General features: G+C 43.9%; 1 pseudogene; it reads left to right on the top strand.

Annotated features, from left to right (window-relative positions):
• Positions 1-6,286: 6,286 nt before the first annotated feature.
• LOC147344341 (guanylate cyclase 2G-like) overlaps positions 6,287-16,508 on the top strand; it is a 51,249-nt pseudogene continuing 41,027 nt past the window's right edge.

The following is a 16,508-nucleotide window of genomic DNA, read 5'->3' as shown; positions in this document are numbered from 1 at the left end:
GCTGACTCATTTGAAAAGACCCTGATGCTGGGAAAGATTGAGGGCAGGAGAAGGAGGTGACAGAGGATGAGATGGTTGGATGGCATCAATGACTCAATGGACATGAGTTTGGGTAAACTCCAGGAGTTGGTGATGGACAGGGAGGCCTGGTGTGCTGTGGTTCATGGGGTCACAAACAGTCGGACATGACTGAGTGACTGAACTGAACTGAAGGTTCATATAGTACAAAACATCACAACCAGCCTAAGTCTTATTGCAAAAACTTGTGCTCTCAACATTTCTGTTACACTGCCTCTTACAGGGCAGTGTGGAGAAATCTCAGACAAGAGTATCAGTACTCTGGGTGGGGCATCTTACAGTTGTCCTCTCGCCAAGGCTTTAAGGACAGCGTCCTCAGCTTTGCAGCCTTGGTTCCCTGGGCTCACAGCGTGGGAGAACAACCCTGAGTGCGTGGCTAGGGAGCTGTTTGGGAGCTTTTAACACAAACAAAGTAGGAACGCCAGGAAGTGGGAGGGGTTCTGGTCTCTCCAGACCAGAAGCTGAAGAGGGTGGGGAGCCGCAGGGACATCCTGCTGGGTTTAGATGGCTGCGTACCAGAGAGATGGCGCCCAGATGACAAGCCAGGTGCTACCCAGGCCTCCGATTGGCTCAGATAGCGGAGCATGTCCTTCTTATGGGTCAAAGGTGGGTATAATCCCCAGAGAGAGATGAAGTAAGGCAAGAACACATTCATTTTTAAAAATTAATGAATTAATTTTTAATTGGAGGATAATTGCCTCACAAAGTTGTGTCAGTATCTGCTGTACACCAACGTGAATCAGCTATGTGTGCCTGCTAAGTTGCTTCAGTCGTGTCCAACTCTTTGTGCCCCTACAGACTGTACTCCACTAGGCTCCTCTGTCCATGGGGTTCTCCATGCAAGAATATTGGAGTGGGTTGCCATGCCCTTTTCCAGGGGATCTTCCCGACCCAGGGATCGAACCTGTGTCTCTTAACGTCCCCTGCATAAAGGCGGGTAAAGGTCTTTACCACTAGCGCCACTTAGGACAACCCAAACCTTTTCAGAAACAAGCAGCATGTTCTCATCAGAAAACCAAGGCCAGTGCCCCATCCTTGGCCTCTGGGGAGTAGTATGTGCACGATTACCTAAAGGAGAGGCTTTGGATTCAAGGAATTGCCTTTTGTTGCAACCTAAGAAACACATCTCCCCTTTATACAAAGTCAACCTTTACTCCACTGTCCTACAGCTGTTTAAATATTTACTTACCTGGAGATTCTTTTTACTTGACTTCATCACAACTATTTACAAGCACTGAGAACATAATAGGGAAGTTTGAAGCTCACACCCCAGCAGGTGAGAACAATTTTGACTTACACTTACTTGTAGGATGGTTGGTACTTGGTGGACTAGACCTTCAAGATAGGAACCTCTAAGCAAGACCCAGAAAGAAACTGTTGCATCACTGGCATGGAGTACTGGGTTAATTATGAATCCATCAGACTCCTAGACTTTCAGGACAAGAAGCTGGTAGGTGAGAAGTCTCTGCCTGCCAATGCAGGAGATGCGGGTTCCATCCCTGATCTGGGAAGATCCCACATTCAACGAAGCCCATGCACCACGTCTATTGAGCCTGTGCTCTAAAGCCTTTACAAGAGAGGATACCGCAAAGAGAAGTCCGCGCATCTCAACTAGACGGTAGGCGCCATTCCCCGCCCACGCTGGCTGCGACTAGAGAAAAGCCTGAAGACTCAGCGCAGCTTGAAAGAAAAAAAAAAAAAACAAACTTTAAAATATGCTATAAAGCCTCTACAAATAAAACATTAAAAAAGAAAAAGAAAACGGAGGGTCAGATCCAGTCTTATTCACTCCGGAAAGCCTCCAGGGATGCCTGCCTCTCTCTTCTCTTTCCCTCAAGGTGGGAAACTCCAGGCTCACTCTATTGTATTCTGAGTGGGCCAGACACCTTTTTCTATTTCTCACCTTCTGGAGAAGTTACAACCCAGCCTTTCATTTTTTTTTCTAAACAGGATCAGATCAGGCCACAGATTTATAGATTGAAGGGAGGGAGGGGCAAGTGGGAGGGGAGGAAGGGCAGGTAGAAAAAAGCCAGCCCCATCACCCTGGAAACAGCTAATCATATCTGATCTTGCATGTGAACAGCTGGCCCTATATCTGGTTTATGGCCCAGCTGGTCAGCAGTGAGGAAACTATATATTAGGAAGAAAGAATCCTCCCTCAGTAACAATCTTTTCAGGAAAGAGAGATAAGATAAAAGTATCTGGGAATCAAAGTGCTAATATAGGGAACCAAGCTCTGCACCTCCGGGAGCCAAGCACAGATTACTTCTATTCCAAAGCATCATGGGGTGAAACAACGTGACCTCCCCTATGTACCACCACAGCACTGGTAACTTACAAGCCTAAGAATCTCCTAGAAAAGGGCAGGGCTGAAGAAGCAAAGTGGACAACAGTGTGCCCTCTCCAGCAGCCACAGTCCCTACAAATCTCCTTAGGCTGGTTTTAACCTCAGGCCTTGCCACTCTTGCCAATCAAGCACTTGGTACAAACAGGGGAGGGCTGTTACCATGACAACGGTTCCCAGATGATGCTCACCATTACCCAGACCCTCACGTCTCTCTCCCTCTGAGGGCGATGGAGACGCAGAAGGGACTGAGCTGAGCACAGCATAAGCCAAGTGCAGAGACGTGCAGGCCCAGACCAACGTGAAGTTCTGCTGGTGCAGAAATCCAGACGGTTTAATCCACTGTGATGTCACTCTGCAAATACAAGTCTAGGTTTGTTTTTAATTAAAACTTTCCCTTGTCTTCCTTATTGCAAAGACATGAAGATAAAAAAATATGAAAATTATGCAAAAAGAAGAAAAGACACCCCATAATTCCTGTCACCTGGAGTTTTTATTGGCTTGATGCATATAATCTTTTTTATGCAACTTTATGTGCTTTTAAAAAAGACAACAAAAGATGGAATACTGTTCATGTTGTTTTAAAGTGTGCTTCCTCTCTTAGTTGTGACTATCTTTCTGAGTCAATAAATGAACATTTAAAACATCATTTGTAACGACTGCTCTCTCCACAGTCATATGAATTCACTCCATGTTACTCTTCCAGGCCTCTACTGTTGAACATGGAGGATGTATCTAGTTTTTGACTGTCAAAAAAAAAAAAAAAAAAAGCATTATGGGGACTTCCCTGATGGTCCAGTGGTTAAGACTTCACTTTCCAGTGCAGGGGATGCAGGTTTGATCCCTGGTCTGGGAGCTAAGATCCCACATGCTTCGCAGCCAAAAAACCAAAACATAAAACAAAGCAATTTTGTAACAAATTCAATAAAGACTTTAAAAATGGTCCACATCAAAAAAAATTCTTAAAGTCTTTTTAAAAAGTGTTGTGGTTATATCTTATCATATGCTCTCATATGCTCTTGTTTCGGTGGGATAAATCCCCCAAATTGGAATTTCTGGGTCAAAGATGTATATGAGAACTGCTATCAATCAACATTCCTATGAGGAGTGTATGTCTGTTTCTTAAATTCTCACCAACACTGAACGCCATTGGCATTTTCTCCTAGTTTTGACCATGCTTAATACAAAAATACTTACGATTAATAATAATTTGCATGCTTACCGGTGCAACAGTGTCCTGGATCTGAGGCTCCAAAGAGGAACACATGCCGTCATCTGCCTGAAGGTTTCTTATGGGAAGGCAATCTATAATCCCAGAGAATCTCAAATTATCCAGAGTGGGAATACCCATTTTAAGAAGTTTGTATGTGATAGTGGGAGAGAGGGGACACGGAGTATATCATATAATATTGTTCCCAGAATCCTGGTCTCGAGACCCTGCCTTATGCAATGACATGCCCTGACATGCCCTGTAGACGTGCTTCTTTACAGAGTTCCTACTAAGTGTGGGGCACTGTGCTAAGTACTTATGTCATCACACAACACCTTTACAACATCCTTCTGAGATAGATATTGTTCAGCTCTTTCTGAAGTTGACAAAACTCAGGCACAGATTTAACTGACTTACCCAAACCTACTTACATCTGGTAAGCATTTGAGCCAAAAAGATTCATGGAATTCTGCCTGTGATTAGAGCAAGGGAGTCCTTAGACTCAGACTTTAAAGAATTTAGACTTTAATCTTTAAGGTGTAGCAAGTTGACACCAAGTTGTCCTAGAAGAGGAGAGAGAATCTGAAGTTCAGTGCAGAAGCAGCGATGATGAATTTGGTTTGGAGAAAAGCAACTCCCCCTAATCCAGGGGTTTTGAAATGCCCTCTGAAGCAGATCAGAGCTAAAGCTCAGTAATCCCATGCTGGGAATTTGCTACTGAGGGAAATTAAGTAGTGAATAGTTAATGGTGATTCTTGACCTCTCTCGTTTTAGACTGTCTCAGAGCTTCTCGCACTAGTGTATTTAGGAGTATATGAGCATCTGTTGAATGCAGATTCCTAGAGTAAACTCAAGGCATCTGGTTCATAGGATCTGGAGTGGAGGCCTGGAATCTGTCTTTTTAACCATAAGAGGCTGATGTAAGTGGTCCTCAGATCAAGCCTTGAGATTCATAGCGAGTCTTCTGTGTTAAAATACATGATCCTGAGATGAGTGGGAGTTGCCAGCTCCCACCCTGCAAGGGTCCAAAAGAAAATCCATTTTAGTCGTATTTGAATTCTTTATGGAAACAATGACAAACTTTTTGGGGGCCTCCAAAATCACTGCAGGTGGTGACTACAGCCATGAAATCAAAAGACACTTGCTCCTTGGAAGAAATGTTATGACCAACCTATACAGCAAATTAAAAAGCAGAGACATTACTTTGCCAACAAAGGTCTGTCTAGTCAAAGCTTTGGTTTTTCCAGTAGTCATGTATAGATGTGAGAGTTGGACTATAAGGAAAGCTGAGTGCCAAAGAATTGATGCTTTTGTACTATGGTGTTGGAGAAGACTCTTAAGAGTCCCTTGAACTGCAAGGAGATCCAACCAGTTCATCCTAAAGGAAATCAGTCCTGAATATTCATTGGAAGGACTGATGCTGAAGCTGAAACTCCAGTACTTTGGCCACCTGATACAAAGAACTGACTCCTGGGAAAAGACCCTGATGCTGGGAAAGATTGAAGGTGGGAGGAGAAGGGGATGACAGAAGATGAGATGGTTGGATGGTGTCACCAACTCAATGAACATGAGTTTGAGTAAGCTTCAGGAGTTGATGATGGACAGGGAAGCCTGGTGTGCTGCAGTCCATGGGGTCTCAAAGACTCAGACACAACTGAGCAACTGAGCTGAATTCTTTACACTGATGTGCATTTACCTGGTTGGTGGCTAGGTCATCTTACCTGGGGATAAAAATGGCTTCCCAAGAGTCTTGTCATCCCCGTAATATTAATGCTTAATATAATATGATTCTTTACAAGCGAAGTGTTCATACTTCATACATAATTATTCAGTAAAGAACTGTCCTCAGCTCTTTTCCCTGATCTGTGTAGAGGGAGAATTAGTATTTATTTGCCAGTAACCTTCCCATGGTCTCTAGACCAAGGTGAGGGATGTCAACTGTGCCAGTTGTGAGTAAACTCTTTCATAACCACTCATTCTAGGAAAATTTCTTATAAGATGGATTCAGAAATAATGACCATCATTACATGATCAACATCATCAATCACCCCATCATCCTTCTCACCACCACCACCATCATCTGACACTGACAAAGTGGCTCTCTTTGCTGAGATGTTGTACCAACAACTGGACTTGTATGATCTCTTTTAATCTTTACCTTGTCAGCTGAAGAAGATTTCATTAAATTTTATCCCCAATTTGTGGATCTGGAGATGAAGCCATAGAGAAGGGAAGTAACATGTCCTAGATCACATAACTACATGTGATGGAGTCAGAATTAAATCCTAGACCATCTGTCTACATTTGAATGGCTCCCATGATTCATATTTTACTAGGGGAGAAGGGCCTGGGGGTTGGAGATGATCTGGGGTTATGTGACTTGTCAAGAAACACGAAGTTGGACAGTGGTACCACTGGATCAATGACCAGGGCCACATCACCTCCCTGCCCCAGGCTCTTTCCTCAATACTGCTGCTTCTAGATGTGTTAGGACAGTCTCTGGAAAGGAAGAGTTTGATTAATTAACAGCATTGAAGAGAATACAAGCTGTGGTCCTCAGGGAACTTTGCACTGTTATTTAAGCTCTGGGCACAAGTGGTCAGGAGGCTGAGCCTCTCAGAGTTCTGCAGTGATCCAGGTATTAGACACCATTCATGGCTCCCAGGACAGGTGCTAAGCCCTCAGTCAGATCTGGGCTCTGTTTGGGGGTTGCATGCCATGTTGGCCACCCAACACTAGTTCTGATGCTCTTTGCCAGTGTGCTGATGACATGGCTTGAGGCTGCTAAACTCACTGTGGGTTTTTAGGCCCCCTGAAACATCTCCCATCCATTCAGTGTGCAAAGGTTGGGTGGTGGCCTCCAGACTGCCATGGACAAGATCAACTCCGAGCTGGTGGACTTCGGAAATTTCAGCTAGGAGTTTACTTACATCAACTCAACCTGTGGTGCCAAGGAGTCTCTTGCTCTTTCCATCAGCCAGGTCCAGAAAGAAGAGATTTCTCCCTCGTTTGGACCAGCATGCCCAGAAGCCACAGAGGTAGAATATACAGCCTTCTAAGAAGTTCTTCTGAGTTTCCATTGGAAAGGGTGACCTTAAAGTGATGGTATAGAGTTGAAAAATCTTTTGACTTGGATGGCATTATTATAAACAATAACTGTGTCAAGTCTTGGGTACCATTTCTTTAAAATGTAACCAGACCATGCGATGAAAACAATTAACACTTTCTTTAAAGAAATCCTCACAAGTCAAGAATTGTTAGTTCACTCACTAACTTGTTGATGTTCACTAAAAAAACCGTGGATTGTTTGGCCCTGGTGCTGTTGGATATGAACTCATTATTCACACTAACGTTGTCAGCCATGTGGTTCAGAAGAAACTGAACACAACTTTAAGTAGAAAAATATCTGTGTAGGTTTCCCTTTGGTGTGCATAACAGATTGCCATAAGCTAAGGCAAGAAAATGAGAGAAATGAATGATTTGTATTGGTTTAGCTAATGAGACTAGCTTTGTTAACATCCTTGGGATCTTGTGCTCTTACAGGTGTAGATGCAAGGCTGAATAGACAGTACAGTGTTCATGTTCAAAAATCCTGCAGAACTATTATTAGTGGGTGCTACAGAGTTTAGTTTACATTTGAATTTGAATCTTAATCTCTCCTAGAATTCCCCATTTGACTAACAAAGCCTACCCATTCTTCAAAGTCAAGCTCAAAAGCCATGGAGCCTGTCTTTATCCCTCTACCCTCAATATCCACATCCCTAATTCCCAAATTAGAAGCAATTTCTTACTTCCCTAAGTTCCTCTAAATCTATTGTCTATAAATGTTGAAGGGCATATTTAACTCTACAGCTATTTTTACATGTCTTAACTCCTGTAATAATTGATCTCAAGATCTTTTTTAAGAGGAAGGTCTCTGAAGTTTCCTGTAAATAGTAGGTTTATAGTGGAAAACGAATGAGAAATGAATAAGGAACACATTAAGAAAAACTAAAAAAAGTAAGTAGTACCTATGAGTGTGGGCTCTGCTATCACACTACCTGAATTCCAAGGTTTACTACTTGCTCGTTTTGTAAGTTCCATTTCTGTGCCCCCACGTTTTCAGCTCTAAAATGAGATGCTAGCTATTGCTACTATTGTTTTCTGAGATTTTGCATCATCAAGTTGGACCTAAGACGTTATCAGTACTCCAAAAGAGATGGTTCAGTATGACCCATAGACTCACTGAATCCAAAGTTGAGGCAGATATTTTATAGTGGAGTTGGATAGTAACAAAACTCAATTATGGAAAGACATCCCTTTGGTTACTTTAAGGTTATTGGTTTGCTGGCTTCTGAGTGGAACATCCCCATGTTTGACTTTGCTGGACAAACAGCGCAACTGGAGAACAACTTCTTGTATGACACCTATGTGAACCTCGTGCCATCCATGCACCGAGTCAGTGATGTCCTCCAGAAAAGCCTCCACTACCTGGACTGGAAACACATTGGCATGTTTGGAGGTCACTTCGGGACTTCCTCCTGGGATGGAGTGGATGAGTTATGGAGGGTTGTAGAGAATGAACTCAAATCCCATTTCACCGTCACCACCAGCGTAAGATATACCAACAACGATCCGGTCTTCCTTCAAGAGAATCTTAGGAGCCTGTCATTGATTTCCAGGGGTAAGTAGGAAAGAATTTTCTGTTCCTTATGTTTAGAGAGGCAGATAGAGAAAAAAAAAAATGATTGTTTGAAAAAAACTAAGAATTTTCATTTTTCTATGAATGTAAGCAGATGAAAACAGGGTATATAATTAATGATACATAAAAGCATCACTACCTGGAGAAGGAAATGGCAACCCACTCTGGTATTCTTGCCTGGAAAAGTCCATGACAGAGGAGCCTGGTGGGCTGCAGTCCATGGGGTTAAATGGCTGAGCCTGTGTGCATGAAGGTGGAGGGTGATGGGTTGGTAGCAATAAACTGGTAGAACTAAAAAAAAAAAAAGCATCACTACCAACAAGAAAAATATCGTCTACAGTGAAGTTCTTGATGCTATAGTGTTTTGATGTAAATGGTAATTTCTGGAAGAACTTGCTATGTGGGCTGGGTCTTGGTCTTGGGTTGTCATTCAGAGCTAGGGCTCTGGAGACAGACAGTCCTAGGTTTGAAACCCGTCTCTCACACTTTCTAGCTGTGTGCTCCAGAGCAAGTAGCTTAATTTCTCAGTGCCTCAGACATTTTATCTGTACAGCGAAGACAATCATCTTACCTATCTCATAGAACAGAGAGGATTAAATAAGGTCATGCCTGTAAAGTGCCAGACCAAGTAACTGATAAACATATCATAGTGAATATTGGGGTAATACTTCTAAGGCTCTACTTTCTAGCAGTAATTAGTAACTGACTCCTTTCTCTTCTTCAAATAAACTGCTCCTTCTGGAGTTAGGATTTTGGGACTTGCTGATCCCTTGGCCTGAAGTTCCACCCATAATCCCACCTCACCCCACCCAGCACTCTTTTCATAGATAGCTTCCTCTCAGTCTTCCAGACTCAGCCCAGAGCCCATGCAATGTCCTCCAAGGGACCTTTCCTGACTACTTGATGTGGAGGAATTCCCCTCCCGGCATTAGTATCACAGCATTGTTTTTCCCCTTCATTCACTAGAATCCCGAATGACCTCTCTAACCTTTTTACTTGTGTATTGTCTGTCTGACTGTCAGCTCCCTGAGAACAAAGACTTTCTCTTTTGCTCACTGATGTATCCTTTGCTTAGCACATTGCCTGGCACCTAGCTGAAGCTCAGATAAATAGATTATAATTTATCTCATTTTAAAAAATAAATCACTAAAATAGATAACCAACATGGACCTATTGTATAGCACAGAGAACTATACTCAATATCTTTTAAAACTTATAAGGGAAAAGTTATATATGTGTGTGTGTGTGTGTGTGTGTGTACATATATTTGAATTACTTTGCTGTACACCTGAAACTAATACAATATTATAAATCAAGTATACATCAATTAAAAATAAAAATTCTGAAGTGAAAGTATGCTCCAATATAAAAATAAATACATACAAGTAAATCATTGTTGTGCCCTCAGAATGCATGCTGATGTGTTTGGATGGAAAAAAAATACCACGGTCTACTCATTTTTTCCCCATCCCCACTCAGACAGTCTAAGCTCTCCTGGTTTTCAGTTCTCTGCCAATCCAACCTACCTACAAGCCAGGTCTATTGTTCTGAGTCAATTAAATGAAGAAACTAGAGCACAGAAGTGGTTTCAAACTTTTTCCACTTGTGCTCTGGGAAAGAGCTGCAGTGAAGACTTTAATTCCATGAGGTGAAAGCTGCTGGGCTGTATATGGCTGGCATGGTTCAAGAAGTACAGGCTCATACAGACCTGTGGTTATAACCCCAAATCTTGATTACATAAAAACGGATGCTTAGTTGTGTAAATACACAAATGAGACCTAGAAGGCACACCAAATGGTCAACTGCTTGTGATTATGGATGACTTGTTTTTGCTCCTTGTGTTTTTGGTTTTTTGTTATGCACGTGTTAACTTTTAAAAAAATAAATGACAAAGAAGAAGAAGTATAGTCTGAGGGAGCAGTTTAGGCATTCCTGTTTCCTAAAGCATGCTCAAGGAAAGGCAATGCTAATGTCTCATTTGCAGTGACTTCAGGCTAGACTTTAAAATGTGTATATGTGTGTATGCCCATGTGCAGTTGCTAACTCCATTTTGTCTTATAGTTATCATCTTAATCTGTAGCTCAGTAGATGCAAAACTTATCCTGCTGGCTGCAGAGAACCTGGGACTCCACACAGGAGAATTCATCTTCATCATTTTGCAGCAGCTGGAGGTGGGTGTCATGACCCCTCAATGGCTCCGGTAGGCAGAGGTAACAAGCACTCAGCACTTGCTAGGTGCCAGATGCATTAGCTCACTGAATACTCAACCTAGGAGGCAGCAACTCTTGCGTCCTTAACTGAAGATCAGGAGGCTGAGAGGAAAGAACCTACCCAGAGTTTGTTCACTCAGTTCCTAGGACAGGGAGACTGGCCTGGAGCCAGGCTGCTGGTCCTGGAGCCCGGCTCTCTATAGTCTATATCAGCCAGCACCAGCTGAGGAGAAACTGTCATTCCTACTGCATTGCTAGACCTACCCTAACGCTCTCAAACTCAGGGCCTCCCAATTTCTTTTCTCCCATAGCCACCTCTGTTTGAGCCCCAATAAGTCCTGGAAAAACCAACATGCTGGTCCAATGAGGCAATTTGTAGGTGGTTTGGTTCTTTTGGTAACAATAGGGACAGCTGACATGTACCACGAATCCCACCATGAATACCAAGTTCTGCATTATACCTGCACCAGGGCTAGATTTTCCCAACAGCCCCTGAGGCAGATGGATAGTCCATCCATTATTTACATGCACCATTGCATTTGATATTTTCAACAGCCTTGTAATATAGAGATTATTAGCATTGCAACTCAGAGATGAAAAAAACTGAGGCTTAGAGAAATAAGGAAACTTATCGAAGATCATGGAGCTCCCAAGTGACAGAGCTGGTCTTCTGAACTCTGGGACTGAGCCCTTGGGCCCAACAGCTCTGCTTTGTGGAGTGTGTGCTAACTGCCAGGCCCCACTGTGAGTGCCTGATAAACTAAAACTAGCTCACATCATCCTATGGAAAGATAAGAAAACTGAGGTCCTGAGAAGCAAATTTATTTGCCCAAGGCCACACAGCTAGTGCATGAGGAAGACTGAGTAGTCAAACTAGGTGGGCTGGTCTCAGTACATTTAACCACCATACGTGCACCCACAGGCTTCTAAGAAAAAGCTTCTTGCATTTAGCCAAGGACACGCTGTGTAATTTTCCCAGCAGTTTTATCTTTGTAAAATGAACTTGTTTTATATGATCATAAGAAACTGGGGTTGCAAAGAGTTGGACACGACTGAACGACTGAACTGAAATGAAGAAATTGAAATGGGGAGAAAGCATGTAGCGGAAGATGCATAATAACGTTCCAGGTTTCTTTCATCTTTTCATCATGAAGTATTTCAGATTACCAAAGTGTCTCGGGTTTCATTGGGCAGCCAGTTGGAATTCTAATTGTAAGCCAAGATTTTCAGAACCTCCTCCTCCCTTCCCTTTTCATTGCTGTCGACCTTTTCTCCTTCATTTTCCCTCCTCTCCTTCATCTGCCTTCAGACACGTGAGGGGAAGACGGTGCACTAAATCTCAGCGTCAGCAGGGAAGCCCATCCAACGCCCTTGTCACTTTCTCCCCAAACCTTGATGATCCAGTTCCAACTGGTTGGAAGTGCAGAAAGAATTTGGGCCTAAAAATAGACCTCACGGCATCCATACAAGTGAATTCACGATGTTTTAAAAAAAGAATAGCGCAAATCCATTTCCTAAAAGTGTTTACAAACTCCGGGAGATAGTGAAGGACAGGGAAGTCTGGTGTGTAGCAGTCCGAGGGGTCACAGAGAGTTGGACACGACTTGGCAATGAAACAGCAAAAAGTGTTCTCAGTATAAGCTGAAGTTGACAAAAATCAAGCTGCAGAACACCAGTATAGCATGATACTATTTGTGTAGAATGTACATATGCTCACACAGACCTCTGTCCGTGTCTAGAACATTGGAAACCTCTCAGAGGAGATGAGAGGGAGTAATAGGGAAACTGGAGAAGATCTCACCGTTTTTCACGTATGTACACACAGTGAGCTGGCATTACTGTCATAATTGTCATAATGTATGTAATAATGATATTAACCAATCACTTAAGCTACGCTATAAGCAGAAATTTGAGAATCAGCCAGTGTAAGTTTTTCAAGTTTTTGCCATCCATTGCTTAAAGGTGAGCTTCTTGCATCTTAGCTGCTCTTATTGTAAGCTTTCTTATTGATTGATATTTTTTTTTTTTCTCATTGCTTCAGTGCTTACTAGAAGACATAGACTTCGCATAGCAGGTCTTCCAGAGCCATCATCATGAAGTATTTCAGACTGCCAAAAGTGTTTCCAAGGATTAGAATAGACATTCACAATTGACCCTGACTGTTGTTCAGGGTGTTTCCTGAGAACAGCTCATTTATTTCATTATTTTTCAGGACAGCTTTTGGAAGGAGGTATTGACAAATCAGAAGGTGACACACTTTCCTGCAGTCTACGAGTCAGTGTTTCTCAGAGCCCTCAGCTCTGCCCGAGAAGGCCCTAGTGGTGAAGGCTTCCGAGAGCAGGTCTACCGAAGGCTGCGGGGGCGACCGTTCCACAGCCCCATCCACACGGCACAGCAGGTCTGACGGGGTCCTCCTGTACATGTCCGTCCCCCCTTCCTCGAGGATATCTGTGTCTGGCTTTCACACTTCCGCTCTTATTCCTTCTCTTCTCCCCCGACTCCCCAGGCTCCTAACACACACACACACACACACACACACACTCTCTCTCTCTCTCTCTCTCTCTCTTCATCTTCCTCAGCCCCAAATAAACAGTGGCCGGATGAGTTGTGAAATCTGCACCCAGGTTCACGAGAAGGGCAGAGGTTATTAATTGAGAGGTCGTGTGGCTTGGGCGTCAGAGTCGTGGGCTTCCATCCTCGCTCTGCTTTTCACTAACTATGAGACTTTGAGGGGAATTGTTTAACCTCCCCGCACCTGAGTCTCTTCCAAAAACGGGACTGGTAGTGACATCAGCTTCCAGTCTGTAGTTTGGAGAGTCTGAAGACAGTACACGGAAGTGGCTGAACACATACCGGTGGGCACTCAGACCTCAACGGTTTCTTTTCCCGGCAGGATGCCGGGACCGGGAGCCAGAATGGAGTGGTCAGAACTGTGGAGCTAGGGCAGGTCGAGGCCGGCAGATGGTCTGGAACAGGGAGAAGGCAGCCATCAGCCAGTGGCAATTCCAGGCTGAGTGGGATAATGGGGCAACGTGTTTGGTTAGCCAGACAATTGGCCAGAGTCGAGCTCTTTCCAGTGTGGGGCCAAGCTGAGCCTGAAGCTGGTGAGAAAGCTACTGATGACAGGGATTCCGTGAGGAGTGAGGCAGCCGAGTGTGGACCCCAACACACAAGAAAAGATGATCGATGAATATTTGGGGTGTCATTGACTAAGTGTCAGCTCCATACCAGGTTCTATGGTGAGAACAGGGCCTCGCACCTAGTAGGCACTTGCATTTTTGTTGACTAAGTGAAGACCAAATATGTGCCACTTAATACAATAGATACCATACCTATTCTGCCTCATTTAACTGTCTTTATACTCACCACAACAGCCTTCTGCCTATTTTATAAATGAATGGGCCGAGATTCAGAGAGGTTCTGGAACTTACCCAAGTCTCACAGTCAGTAGCAGGACCAGCCTGGCTCCTGGCTCCAACCCTCTGAAGGATGATGCAACCTGCTAGAGAAAACAAGACCTAAAGAGGAAAAGTGCAGTTGTGATCCCTGGGTATACCGGCAGAGGCCAGGACACGTGGAGGGCCCTCCCTTCTGGGTCGGAATGATGCAGAACCTTTGCTAGGTTCTATGTCACCATGTTCCAGCGTGCTATGTCACACTGTTAAGAGGACGGAAAAAAGTGCTTCTAACTGAGCCCAGACTGTGATGGAGGAAGCCCCCAGCCCTTCTCAATGCTGCCTTTGCTTCCTCCATCTAAGGTGAGCGTTATGCTGCCTACCCTCATGATGCAGTCCTTCTGTATGCTGAGATCCTGATGGAAGTGGTAACAGCCGGGAGCGTTTTCCTGGATGGGAGGCCAGCTAGTGATCTGGGAGTCTGAAAGGCTCCAACTGGACCATGTTGCAGGGTAAGTGACTTGACTGTGGTGGGTTTTCCCGACTCGGTCCAGCTTCTCTGTCCGTGGGGCTTGGAGTTTGTTGGGCTTGTGATTACAGAATTCTTTCTCGTGGAGATTCCAGCCTTCCGGGAGAGGTGGTTGAGGTTCAGTCTCCAGTGGCCACAGTCTGCTATTCTTGCTCTGTCCAGGGGCTGCTCCAGGGGGTTCCTCTAGGATAGCTTTCCCCCCTGAAAAGTCCCTCCCACAGCTCCTTTCAAACTCAATCCATTGAGAATAAAACTCAAGGGAGGGAAGTGTGGGGGAGAATGGATACATGTATATATCTGACTGGGTCCCCTTCACTGACTGTTCAGCTGAAACTATCAGAGCATTGTTTGTTAATTGCCTGTGTGTATGCACTAAGTCGCTTCAGTCATGTCTGACTCTTTGCAACTCCATGGGCTGTAGCCTGCCAGGCTCCTCTGGCAGGAAGGAATCCTGGAATGAACGGCCATGCCCTCCTCCAGGGGATCGTCTCAATCCAGGGATCCAACCCAAGTCTCCTGTGGCTCCTGTATTGCAGGCGGATCTTTTTTTTTTTTTTTTTTTTAACCACTGAACCACCAGGAAAGCCCATTAATTTTCTATAGCGCAATACAAAATAAGTTTAAAAAAAAAGAATAAAACTCAAGAGGGTGGGACCTACCTCTTGGGATCCCCCCTTGAGGCTCCCCAAGTTGTATCTTCTCTGCTGCTGTGCCTGCCTGCTCAGGACCTCAGCCTCTAAGGATGGAGCCGATCCCATTGTCACTTTCCTTGCAGGTGAGAGGATGGGCAAACTGTGTCAAAATCACCCTGGGAGCTGGCCAGTGGAGGTCGTCTTGCTGTACTCCAGCTTTCTATTTTGTAAGACAGAGATAATACCTGCTGCCATCTCTAATAATAATAATCAGCATCTATTGAGGGCTTACTTTATACCAAGCTGGGTGCCAAGAGCTGTGCTCTATTTCATTTAATATTCACACCAAACATGAGGTAGTGCTATTACCGCCTATAACACACTACACAGGCATGAAATCCCAGGGTAAAAATGTTACCTACTGGCCCAGGGTCACAAAGTTATGGGATGGAGGAGTTAGATTTCAAAATAAGGTCTGTTTACTTTATTTGTTTTCTCAAGGTTCATATTTTCTATTATTGTGTAATACTGAGAAGTAATTAAAATATACCATGTGAGGGACTTCTCCAGCAATTGTGTGGTTAAGACTATGCGCTTCCAATGCACTAAAACATATCAAGTGCTTGGTACATAGTATGCACTCACTTTAGTTCAGTTCAGTTCAGTCACTCAGTCGTGTCCAACTCTTTGTGACCCTATGGACTGCAGCACGCCAGGCTTCCCCGTCCATCACCACTCCCAGAGCTTGCTCAGACTCATGGCCATACAGTCAGTGATGCCATCCCACCACCTCATCCTCTGTTATCCCCTCTCTTCCTGCCTTCAATCTTTACTAGCATCAGGCTCTTTTCCAAGGGGTCAGTTCTTTGCATCAGGTGGCCAAAGTATTGGAGCTTCAGCTTCAGCATCAGTCCTTCCAATGAATATTCAGGACTGATTTCCTTTGGATGGACTGGTTGGATCTCCTTGCAGTCCAAGGGACTCTCAAGAGTCTTCTCCAACACCACACTTCAAAAGCATCAATTCTTCTGTGCTCAGCTTTCTTTATAGTCCAACTCTCACATCCATACATGACTACTGGAAAAACCATAGCTTTGACTAGATGGACCTTTGTTGGCAAAGTAATATCTCTGCTTTTTAATATGCTGTCTAGGTTGGTCATAGCTTTTCTTTCAAGGAGCAAACATCTTTTAATTTCATGGCTGCAGTCACCATTTGCAGTGATTTTGGAGCCTGCAAAAATGAAGTCTGTTACTGTTTCCATTGTTTCCCCATCTTATTTGCCATGAAGTGATGGGACCAGATGCCATGATCTTAGTTTGCTGAATGTTGAGTTTTAAGCCAACATTTTTTTTTTTTTTTTGCTTTCTGCCATAAGAATGGTGTCATCTGCATATCCAAGGTTATTGATATTTCTCCCAGCAATCTT

Source organism: Bos grunniens, chromosome 26, assembly GCF_055505025.1.
Source record: "Bos grunniens cultivar Pamir isolate PY7600 chromosome 26, Bosgru_T2T1.0, whole genome shotgun sequence".
NCBI lineage: Eukaryota > Metazoa > Chordata > Mammalia > Artiodactyla > Bovidae > Bos > Bos grunniens.
The sequence above is the reverse complement of the archived record's forward strand: the minus strand, read 5'-3'. Positions and strand labels throughout refer to the sequence as shown.